This window comes from Ochotona curzoniae, unplaced genomic scaffold (genome assembly GCF_017591425.1).
Source record: "Ochotona curzoniae isolate NIBS_2020 unplaced genomic scaffold, NIBS_Ocur_1.0 scaffold_3171, whole genome shotgun sequence".
NCBI classification, from domain to species: Eukaryota; Metazoa; Chordata; class Mammalia; order Lagomorpha; family Ochotonidae; genus Ochotona; species Ochotona curzoniae.
In genome coordinates this window covers 3,108,194-3,120,761 of record NW_024467104.1, presented here as the reverse complement: position 1 = coordinate 3,120,761, position 12,568 = coordinate 3,108,194, and positions in this window count along the sequence as shown.

Below are 12,568 nucleotides of genomic sequence, written 5' to 3'. Positions count from 1 at the left end.
GACAAGGACGAAAGTAAAACCTAACCTACTCCCCCCGCCCCCGTGGACTGTCCAAAAGCCCTCCCCCACCTGTTACTATTGTAATTCCTAAATCAGGAATTCCTAGGAGGGAACGCAGTGTTCCAGATAACAGCGATCATTTGAAACATGAATAGGAAGCAGAAAAATGACCCTTCCCTATCTATTACTAGCCTGGTTTTGGACCTTGTTTTCTTTTTAAAATATTTGTTTATCACAAGGTGGAGTGATGAGAGAGAGAGAGAGAGAGAGAGAGAGAGAGAGAGAGAGAGAGAGAGAGAGAGAGAGAGGTTGATTCTGTCCACGGATTCATATCCTAGATGGATGCAACAGTCTGAGGCAGATCGGGTCAAAGCCAAGCAGGAATTGCATGTGGGTGGCAGGGGCCAAAGCGGTGGGGCTATTATTTGCTGCTTTCCCAAGTACATCACCAGGAAGTTAGATTAGAAGTGAAGCAGCTGGAGCTGAAGCTCACTGTCAGATATGGGGATGCCATTGTCACAGAGGTGGCATAATGTACTATGCTACTATGCCAGCACTGTATTTGGTCTTGTGTCCGGCATGTTAAACGTAACAGAGTATTACAGCAAAATTGAAATGCACAGTGACACAGGAGAGAGCTTGTCCAATTCATTTGTAAGAGGAAGTAAGTGGATGGTTTGACAGTATTAATCAGTTATAATTGTAAAAGTACATTTATTAATGTGTCATAAATCATAACAGATAATTTAGAAATAACCTATTAATCAGTGAGAAGCATATGCTTCTTAGGTATTCTAAGAGAATCTTAGTTAATCTGTACCATAAATTTTTAAAAATCTCAGCCATCCCAGTTTAGTATCAAAACTACGTTTTTTATTACCTCTAAGTGGCATGGAGTTGTTGAGCAAGTGACATATCCAATTTGTAATGTGGTCATACTATGGCTGTGTTAAAGCATCACTAGTTAAGACCAATTTGAGTGAAGCAGTTTTTACAACTGTCCAATGATATAATTTTATGATGCTTGTAAAAATATTATCAGTCGTAACATGAAGGTTCTATCAAAATGCCATTCCTTTTCTGTGGAATATCCATAGACAAAACAGCTGTTCCACTCCCCTCCCTGCCCCACCACCCAGCTACCTGTTGCTCTAGTAGCAAGCTACTCTAAAGCTGGTGGGTGAAAACAGTACCACGCGTTTAGTCGGCAGACAAGTTTGCACTTTGAGGAGGACTCCCAAACCCAAGGACAGCCCGTCTCTGCTGCACACGAAGTGGAGCAAGGCAGCTGGAAGGATGCCTGGAGGGGAATCTGTCAGCAAGCCCCTGGCTTGTGCTCGATGCCACTGTTGCCAGGGAACAGGTAGGACTAGCATCAAACCCTGTGCCTACACCTCGCCTGTGCTTCTTGCTGACTGGCCTGCCCACAACACAGAGGTTGGTTTCCAACTTATTTTGGCTCAATAAAAAGAGCCAGACAAAAGCTTAATTCCATTTTAGTTTTTATTATTATTATTATTTTTGAAAAGTTCAGGAGGGTTTTAATTTTTTTAAAAGTCTTGTTTATTTTTCATGAAATTCAGAGTTACAGTGAGAGAGAGGGAGAGACAGAGAGGAATCATCCATCTACTTTTTCACTCCCCAAATAGCCAGAGCTGGACTTGTCCAATCCTGGGAGTCAGGAGATTGTTCCAGGTCTCCTACGTGGGTGCAGGTTCCCGAGAACTACTTTTTTTCAGGCCATAAGCAGGGAATTGGGTTGGAAGTGGAACAGCTGAGACTTGAACTCGTGCCCATAAGGGATGCCAGTGCTACAGGCAGAGGATTAGCCTGATATGCCACCATGCCAGCCCCTAGTACACAGTTTTAAAGAAATGAGACAGAAAATCTCATGGATTCTCTTCCTCCACATGATCCAAACTATACTGCAAGTCCACACCTTCACTGATGTAGCACGATTGGGCTATTCGTTACACAATAGACACTTTCTGTAAAGTACACAATTGTGTCACCTCTAGAGCCCCTTATGTTGTCCTTCCTTCTCTTTTCATTCTACTTTAACCCTTAGCCATCATGGACACGTTCTGCCTGCTTGCGATTTCATTATTTTCAAGAATGTCAATGGAACCTTAGAAGCTTTGCACCTTTTGGAATGAGCTTTTCCTATGGCATACTTCTCTAATGATTCCTTTAGGTTGTTGCGTGTCTAAGGAGTCTGTCCCATTTTATTGTCTGTTGACACTCCTTTGCATCAATGTGCGACTATTTGTCTTGTAGTTCACCCATGGATGGACCTGTGTATGTATTGTTCAAGTTTGGACTATTATTAACAAAGCTGCCATATACATCTTCATTCAGATTTGTGCATGTCTACCAAGTTTCTATGTCTTTGGGATAAATAAAGACAATTATGAAGTCCTATGGTATTTTGTCAAAGAGTTATGTATTTATTTGAAAGGCAGAGCATCCGAGAGAATACACACACACACACACACACACACACACACACACACACACACACACACACCTTGTACATGTTGGCTCATGGCCCCCAAATGGTGGTAATGGCATCTAATTTGTCTTTTTTCTTTAACTGTTGAAATGAAACATTTTCTTTAAGTTTTCTGTCATTATACTTGATGGATATGTGATTTCCAAAGATTGTCTCTCTGATTCATTTTTTTACCCTCTTTACAGAGCCTCTCACAAAGCAACGTTCAATTTTTAGAATTTATTTTTAAGCACCCAAATTTATCAAATTTTCTATTCTAAATTTTACTTTCCAAGTCAATGGTAAGAAATCTTTGGATAGCCTTAGGACTTGGATATTCCTTCCTAGATTTTTATAGCTATAAGACTTACAATGGTTTATTTTGTGTTAATGTTTGCATAAGTAGCAAGGTTTCAGTGAGTGGTTCATTTTGCTGATTGATTGCTTGTTTGTTGTTGCCTGTGGATGAACTGCTATTTGTCCAACATCACTTGTTGAACTGGCTCATTTGAGCTTCTTTCACGTCTTTGTTAAAAAATGATCAGGCATATTTAGGTGGATCTATTTCTGGTTTTTCTGTTCTGTCCCATTGATCTGTGCAGTCATTCCAACACTGTCACACAGTGTTGATTGACAAGTTGTAGTAAGGAGTTATAGACTATCTAATTACAATGTTGGTAAATAGTGTTACCCTATTTTATCCTTTCTCTTTTTAAAGTCAATTTACTTTACTTTATTATTTTATGATACAGCTCTACAGACTCTGGGACTTCCTCTCAGCCCTCTCCGAGTCTCCCTCTTCCCCTCGCATTGATTCTATATTTTTACAATAGTGTAGTCCTTCATAAACAGTCATAAGTGCATCATTCTGCTATTGAAGTGTATCCCAACGTTGTAGGGATGGACACTGGCAGAGAGTCTAGCGTCCTATTGTCAAGATATAGTTAACAGTCTTATTGGAAGTCCATCTTTGATTTGGAAGTAGAGATGCATACTGCAGAGTATCTTCACATCTGGATAGGATAGTCACTATTATACAGTTACCATACACCCCTTTAAAGGAAAAACTGTAAAGCAAAACAGGAAGAAAAATAAAAATTTCAGCAACATGAAGTTAAACAACATGATACTGAATGAACAGTGTATCATTGAAAATAAAAAAGCTTCCTGAAGAAAATGATGCTACTGTATAACCTATGTCACTGAAGAAATTAACCAGAAAAAAATTTTAAGCAAATGAAAATAAAAATTTAAAAAAATATCAAAACCCATGAGATGTAGCAGAAGCAACATTAAAATGGACATTTATAACATCAGGTGCTTAACAAAAAAAAACTCAGAAATATCTCAAACAAATGACCTAACAATGCATCTCAAGGACTTACTAAAAACAGAAAAAAATGAACAGGAAACAAGAAATGATAAAAAGCATGGCAAAAATAAATGTAATTGAAACTAAAAAAACACATAGATTGCAACAAGAAAGAGCCATTTTTTAAAGAAGATGAACAAAGCAAACTTTTAGCTAGTCTAGCAAAGGAAAGCAAGAGAGAAAAACCAGGTAGAAGCAGAGATGAAAAAGAAAACATCCTAAGAAACTAGTAAGGTGATCGCTTCATGATGAATGGGTCCTTTGATCATTGTGTGGTACCCTTGTTTATCTCTTTCATGTTCTTCACGTCAAAGTCTATATTATTTGATATAAGAATGGCTACACCAGCTTCTTTTCTTTTATGTTAGCCTGGATTATCTTTTCCCATGCTTTCACTTTCCATTTTTGCATACCTTTGTTGGTGAGATGTGTCTCACATGGGAACTACATACACGGGCTTTGCTTTCTGATCCAGTCTGCTAATCAATGACACTTCATTGGTGAGTTTAAACCATTAACTTCCAGGGTTAGTATGGATAGCTGGTAGTTTGGTCCTATTTAGCAATGGGTTATTTTTTATTTGATTTGGTCTTCCTTTGCTGCTTTATTGGGACATTCTCCACATTTGCCTTTGGTTTTGGTAGTGCTATTCATTTTTTTTCTGTCAATAGAACATCTTTAAATATCATTTGTAAGACAGGTATAAAAGAGGCAAGTTCTTTGAGCTTTTCTTTGCAGTTCAAGAATTTTATTTCATTTTTAAAGACAAAGTAAAACTTTGCTGGGTACATTCGTCTGGACTGACAAATTTTTGCTTTTAGAATCGGGAATATGTTCTGGCCTGTAGGATTTTCTCTATGAATTTGTTGAAGAGAACTGGATTATCATGTTTTGTGATGAAGATTTCTTTTGATCAATCCTACTGGGAGTTCTGCATTCATCCTGTATTTTTTTCCTATTTTTTCCTTTATTATTTAAGTGAATATATTTTTAAACCCAGCTTCTCTTTCTGTGCTTTCTGATAGCTTTCTCATAATGTCCCTTAATTCTTGAATACTTTACATAGTTTAACTTAGTTCCTCTTCCAGCTTTTTGATTTTCCACCATTTTTTAAATTACAAAGTCAGATATACAGAGAGGAGGAGAGACAGAGAGGAAGATCTTCCGTCCGATGATTCACTCCCCAAGTGACCGCAATAGCCGGTGCTGCACTGATCCGAAGCCGGGAACCAGGAACCTCTTCCGGGTCTCCCATGTGGGTGCAGGGTCCCAAGGCTTTGGGCTGTCCTTGACTGCTTTCCCAGGCCACAAGCAGGGAGCTGAATGGGAAGTGGGGCTGCCGGGATTAGAACTGGCACCCATATGGGATCCTGGTGCGTTCAAGGCGAGGACTTTAGGCGCTAAGCCACGCTGCTGGGCCCAATTTTCCACCATTGTTGAGGAAACGTCTTCCAATCTGGAGGCTCTTCTCCTTTGCTCATTATTATTGAGGCTTTCTGTTGAGTTTTTAATTTGCTCCTTTGTGTCCTTCATTTCTAATAATTCTTCTTATATTCTTCTTAGGGCCAGTCTCAAAGCTGTGTTGCCCACTTGTCTACAGGTTGATTTTACTCATTGCATTTGGTACCTGGTTCTTCATTTGCAGTCACTTGTGCCACTCGCTCCAGCAAGTTTCAGTCCTGGGTTGTTTTGCTAGGATTTTACCACAGTCTCTGTATTCCCAGCTCCTAGCTCACCAATTTCAGCCACCTGTGATCCTGTGCTGTGGCCACACCATTGCCTGCACAGTCTTTCTCCCACTTGTGGTTCAAACAGTGCCAAGGATTAGGGAGACACCAGTTGTCCTAAATCACTGGGTTGTCAGTAGTGCTGTTCTTGGGGGAATCTGCTGGCCATTAGATCTGAAGGCAACCAGGACCTATTTTGGGTGGAATCTGTAGGATACCAAGTTGGTACTATTTTTTTCTGTGAGACAAATGCAATGCATTGAGCCAGAAGTGAATTCTTTCCTGGCACAGGCCTGTGCAGCTCACCATTTTTCCTTCAGCCCCATATTTTCCTCAGTATACAAAATGGCGCCCGATGTGGCACTGGTTGGGGTCTGGGCCTGCTGGCCATTAAGTCTGGAGGTTACCAGACCTATTTTGAGCAGAACCTGTAGGGTACCAAGTTGGTAGCCTTTTCCCTGTGGGACCAGTGCAATGCATCAAGACAGAAATGAGCATGCTCCTGGCAGAGCCCATTGTTGTCCCTTCAGCCCCACAGCTTTTTCTTCCTTACACAAAATGGCACCTGACGTACAGTGGTGGGTCTGAGGCGTGAAATCCACTCTGCTTCCGCATCTTCTTCCTTGGACTCTGCCACTCTGCTTCTGTTCATAGTCAAATCAAGCAAGTCAGCAGAATGGGCAGTTCTGTCCCCTGTCTCTACCTCCTTTGCTCCCAGTGAACTCCCCTTTCATCACATGACCATCACAAATCTTCCGTGACCTTTGTTTCACTTCACAGTTGCTCGGGTTGACTTTGTGGCAGTCAACTGTCACTCTCTTAACACTTACTAGATTTCTGCATGGATCAGGCTGAGAGTAAGTGCATACATGGCAGGGACCAACTTTTATTCTTTGGGCCCTTAAAGATGGCACTAAGATTTGCATGCCCTTCCCACATTTAAGTCAAGTAACAAAGTGAAGCAGAGTTCATGAAAGACTTATAACGGCTCTAGAATAAAAGCTGAGTTTCTGAATTTAGCATGAAACAGGATAGAAATAAATATCTGAGGCATGAGTTGGGACTCCTAGGAGGCTACACGAAACAAGTGGAACTGACCTGAGGATGACAGACTGAACATTTTGCAACTCAGACTCAATTCAGTTTGCTCCTGACTGAATGAAGGTGTTCTGATTTCACGTTATATCTGACACTAAGGTCAACCCTTCCTGTTGTATAAGGCAATAGCATACGGTAAAGCAAAAAGCGAAGTGTTCTCCAGGACGACTTCAGTAAAGCTAAGGTAATACCACGGCTGGTTGGTTGAACTCTGGGATATACCATTAGCAGTTGCCTACAACCAAGGCCTTCTGTAATTTTCATTTTGTTAGTCAACAAATAGCAGTTAAACTATTCCAAAAAGAGGATGCCAAATGGAAGACTCTTCCTCAGGTGCAGTGATGTTGGCAGCAAAGTTCCAGGTTCATGTTTGGTTGTTGAGAAGGCATGCACTTGGTAGCTGCCTCAGGCAGGTGGCGATGTTGTACTAGAAAATAACTAATATCTTGGCATCCTCTGCCTGCCTTCCTGTCTACCCACATTTTCTGTTTGGACTTTATGTTGTGTGAACTGGATCACCCAGAGTGGACAGAGAGGAGAGCTGGGGGGATGAGTTTCATGTCTGTCTGAGTTCATTTTCCGATGATATTTAGTACTTTATGGTAAAGAAATTCATTTAGATCATACTCAGCAAATTAAAAGTCCAATGTCAAATAAACCCATCCATTAGGCTTCTGGTGAGAGTATCTCTGGTTGCACCACAATAACATAAGAAAAAAATGGAAAGGGCTGCTGGGTATGGAGGGGCCAAGGGTGTGAAGTGGTTTCACTTTATAACAGCCTACTTTCTCTATTTTATTAAAAGTTACTTGTTTATTTCAAAGGCTCAGTGTGTGTGTGTGTGTGTGTGTGTGTGTGTGTGTGTGACAGAGAGAGGAATTTTTAAAAAAGACTTATTTATTTGTATTGCAAAGTCAGATATACAGAGGAGGAGAGACAGGGAGGAAGATCTTCTGTTCAATGATTCACTCCCCAAGTGACGCAACGGCCAGTGCTGCGCCAATCCAAAGCTGGGAACCAGGAGCTCTTCCAGGTCTCCCAGGCAGGTGCAGGGTCCCAAGGCTTTGGGCCATCCTCGACTGCTTCCCCAGGCCACAAGCAGGGAGCTGAATGGGAAGTGGGGCTGCCAGGATTAGAACCCATATGGGATCCTGGCATGTTAGGAACTCAGTTGGGTGTCTCTGCTTTGGGTGCAGGAATAGAAGCACTTTAGCCATTCCCCAGGTGCATTAGCAGGGAGCTGGATTGTCAGCAGCTAACTTGAACTGGCACTCTGCTATCAGATGTGGCCATTGCAATCAATGGCTTAACCAGGTGTGTCACAAGGCCCACACACTCCCACTGGCTCTCTTGGAAACCAACTCACTCACTCAACTCATTAATGCCTTTGGAAAACAATGACTCTGTTACCCAACCAACCTGCCCCAACCCCATCTCTTAAGGGATCCATTGGCTTTCTTTTCTTTTCTTTTTTTTTTAAGAGTCATTTATTTGTACTGGAAAGTCAGATATACAGAGAGGTTGAGAGACAGAGAGGAAGATCTTCCATCTGATGGTTCACTCCCCAAGCGGCCGCAACGGCTGGAGCTGAGCCAATTCTGAGCCAGGAACCAGGAGGAGCTCATTCGGGACTCCCACATGGGTGCAGGGTCCCAAGGCTTTTGGCTGTGCTTGACTGATTTCCCAGGCCACAAGCAGGGAGCTGGATGGGAAGCGGGGCTGCCAGGATTAGAATTGGCACCCATAAGGGATCCTGGTGTGTGCAAGGCAAAGACTTGCACCGGGCCCGATCGGCTTTCAACACTACCACCCTGAGCACCAAGTTTCTTATTTATGAACATTTAGGAGCTGTGTTCAAACCACATCCGAATCATAACAAAGCCCAATGTGGAGCGGCTGCTGAAAAGGATCCCCTCTGACACTTCGGGCGTGTGTAGTGCTGAGACGCAACACATCACTCCACAATAGACATATCTTGGACTTGCCCAAAGACCCCATCCATAAGGTTACTGTAGCTTTCTTTTCCCATTGCAAATTTAGCGTAGACCCCATCAGCTAAATTTGGTTGCTTCACTGTCTCTGAAAGCACAATGAGAATTGGAGGTTGCAACTACTGTTCCTGTCCAGGAGCTAGGGGAATACATGATGGCAAAGAAAAGGTGGTAAGGATGGAGAGGGAAGGCCAGTGGAGATTTGGAGAGAAAGTGTGGTCTTCTTTAGCTCCTTGCTTGAGGGTCAATTCCTAAGCAGTATTCTTCATGACGTTCCAGGGTTAATGAGCACCCAGTCCCAGAGATCCCGTTCTTCCCAATACTCTGAGCCATCATCCCTTCATTCTTGGTGGTTGTTGTCACCTCTGTGCTCAGCATCTTATTCTCTAACAGGACAGAGTAGGATGATGACTTGAACTCCACAGAGCCGTATTTTGAGATTTTTCCTCTCCCAAGTCTCTGAGTACGTTTATATAGATGTGCCTGGTGTCTGTCTCCCCTGCAGACAGGAAGGCCTTACTTCCATCTTTAATGATAGTGGGGACTCTCTCACTCAGCAAAAATAGCTGCATTGCTTTTCTGTGGGCCAAAGGTCCTGCTGCCTCATTGTCATGGGAATATCCCTTTCTTGCTTCTGCCCGGAGGACTGAGTAACAGAGATAAATCCAAGGCACCATCTGACTACCTGCTTCAGTCAAATTTCTGGCTACTCAGATTCACTCATCAGAAGGTCAGAGGGAGGGCCAGTAACCCTTCGCTCTCACCCCTCCCTAATGTTCATCACTAGGGTGAGAACATTGGCTGCCACATGGTAAGGAATCTTCTCATATTTCTGAATCCATGTCACAATGATTTTGTTCTTCCTCATCTAACCATGTAGGTATGACATTGTGTTTGTTTTCGTCTACTCAATCTGTCCTAGCAAAATTTCATAGCCTTGGTGGCTTACAAACAACAGAAATTGATTTCTCATGGTTCTGGAGCCTGGGAAGCTATGAGGAGCATCATAACAAAACTTGTTCAAGAATATTTTTGCACATAAACCATTTTCTCAAAATGTGAAATGTCTCAGATATTAGCTGACATAATGTAATGTTTAACCTGTGTGTGAGACGTGTGAAACATGAGTTCATGAAATGTAATATTGTGTGTATTTTCTCCCCTTTGTGTGGGGAGCAACATAAAGTGATATGTCAAGTGTCACGTCTGTGAACTAGGACTTGGTGGTGATGTCATTAGGAGTGTGCACAGATAACGTTCACTGACCGCCACCCCCCAACCTCGAGTAGTCTGTAAGGGGGAGCAATGACAGGGACTGAAGACTAACCAACCGGCAACAAGTGCTGGAGAGACAGAGCCCAACGGATATAAAAAGGGGCTCAATGGGACAGGGCCTGCTGCTCTCAGCTAGCTCAGGAAGGAACCAGACTGTGTCTCAAGTGCAACGAGCGGGACTGAAGAGAGAGCCTAGCAGCTCTCAATCACCACCTCACCTCAGAGATGACTGCCTCTGCTTGTCTCTGCGACTCTATCCAGGGAACAAAGTGTGATGGCCTCAGGGCACAGCCTCCTTCCTGAGAGGAAGAGGCCTTCAGGTGGAGATTCAGGATGGGATGTGCGTGAATTAGAAATGTTAATTGGAGTTACCAAAGTAATTTCTTTTTTTAAATTCATTTTTTCCATGAACTTTTAGAAGGGTACCCATTATTCAGCCCACATATTCCCCTTGAGTCTATTACTCCATTTCTTCTTTTTTTTTTAATATTTATTTTTTTAATCAATTACATTGGATTATGTGACACAGTTTCATAGGCTCTGGGATTACCCCAACCCCTCCCCGTGCCCTCCCCCATGGTGGATTCCTCCATTTTGTTGCTGTATTACATTTAAAATTCAGTCATGATTCTTTCATTGCAAATGTATACCAAGCATAGAGTCCAGCATCTTATTGTCCAGATAAAATCAGTGGTTTCTTGGGGAGACCATCTCTGGTCTGAAGGCAGAGCTGGCAGAATATCATCCCGATCAATTTAAAACCACAACATAACATCAACAACCATTTACAACATTATGGAATTAATTGACATGGTATTGAGTAACCAATATGTTAAAAAATGCAAGTTCTTAACTACATCCTGTGACTACTTCATTGACATTTCAATTTTTGTTTATACACAGAACCGGCTGCTATACACCTTAAAAGGGCTATAGTATACTATTCAGCTGTCTCGTATCTATTTTCATTTTAGTATTTAGCAGTTTATAGTGCTAAAGCATAATTTTGCTGAACTTGGCAGATTTTAGGATAGTCTAAACTGGCTTATAACTCTAACAAGACCTATGTCAACAATTGAGGTGCAGAACAGTTTTAGGAGGGGTGTGCAGAGAAATCTTCAATAACATTAGTGAGGCTATTACTCCATTTCAAAAGAGCGCTGCACCAACATGTGACTGGTGAACTGGCTATATTAGCAGATACTATATGAGTGAGTGATGGTAAATCCAGACATAAAAGCTGGCTTTTCTAGCTACCTAACTGCTGGAGTCCAGCTCCAGCTGAGTTCGGAGCTCGGGAAGGGTGCGTGGAGTCAGCAATAAAGAAAGACACAGACACTTGGTGCATTCTCACACCAGCCCAAGAAAAAGCTGTCCTTTTTATTTACTGAAACATCTCACAATCTTCTGCACAAGCAACTAATTATTCTATTTTTACTTCAAGATGGGGGGGCATCACATTTGATCACTCCGTCTGCACTTCAAAGCTAAGCACGTGCCCCTAAAGACAATTCTGCAAGATACTGTATTCATATTCTTCAAAGCAAGCCATTATTTATTCTTCAACAGTAGCCATGGAGCAACAGCCAGGACTCCAAGGCCAAGGCACATGCGATTACCTGCTAATCAGTAGTACATTCCCATCACATTTCTATTTCTACAATTTAGCCATTATTTAATGGGAAAATAGGTTACAAGGGAAAAACCTAAAATCTAAAACAGAAACTTCAAATGTTAAAATCCCCTACAACTATAGACTCCTACAACCCCATAAACAATAAGACAATAATCAAAAGCATTTTTCTTTAATAAAAGCATCCTTAATTCCTCTAGCTAAAAATTCCTCTAGCTAAAACAATTATATTTTCTAGGCTCCAAAAAAATTGCAATGGCAGGCTAGCCTTTGAGATAACAACTATATTTATTGCCATAGCAGTTTCAGCTCTCACTCCCATCACTTGCATTAGTATTTAAGACATATATATCAAGCCCCTTCCCAGAGGGTGTGCTATATGTCTGGGCCCGATTTCAGGGCAATGGGTAGGTACACAATAAGGTGTCCAGAAATGGCATGGGCTTAATTGTACTCCTGTGCACAGTTAAAGACCCACTCGCCAAGACATTATCAATAACATTAACTCTCAAGCTCACGTTGGTGGTAAAAGCCATCCCACAGGGGCAAACAATGCCTCAATAAACAAAGCACTCAATAGGGTGCTTGAGTGACCATGCAAACAGGGGGTGAAGCAGTGTCAAGGTGGTCAGAGAGAAATCGCTGGGCCCTTGCCAAACAGCTGGAAACTCCCCCGGGCCTTGCCACACAGGGGAGCTGTTCTCTTCACACCTTCGTGTTATTCACACCTACTGCACAGACCCTAGCACCTAACTTTTAAAGCTAAGAACAAAGAAAATCAGAAAAAAAAATTTCCATTCTGAGATATTTATAATACCTTTCAAATAAAAATAAATGAATTTTAAAAATTAAAAAATAAAAAAAAATCTGTTTCTTTTTCTCCAGAATTTTTGCATCAGCATCTGCCAGTGAGGAAAACTCATCAGAAGCTTGGAGGGTTGAAACTAAGTGGCACTCTTTCCTTTGTGGAAGATGACAGCA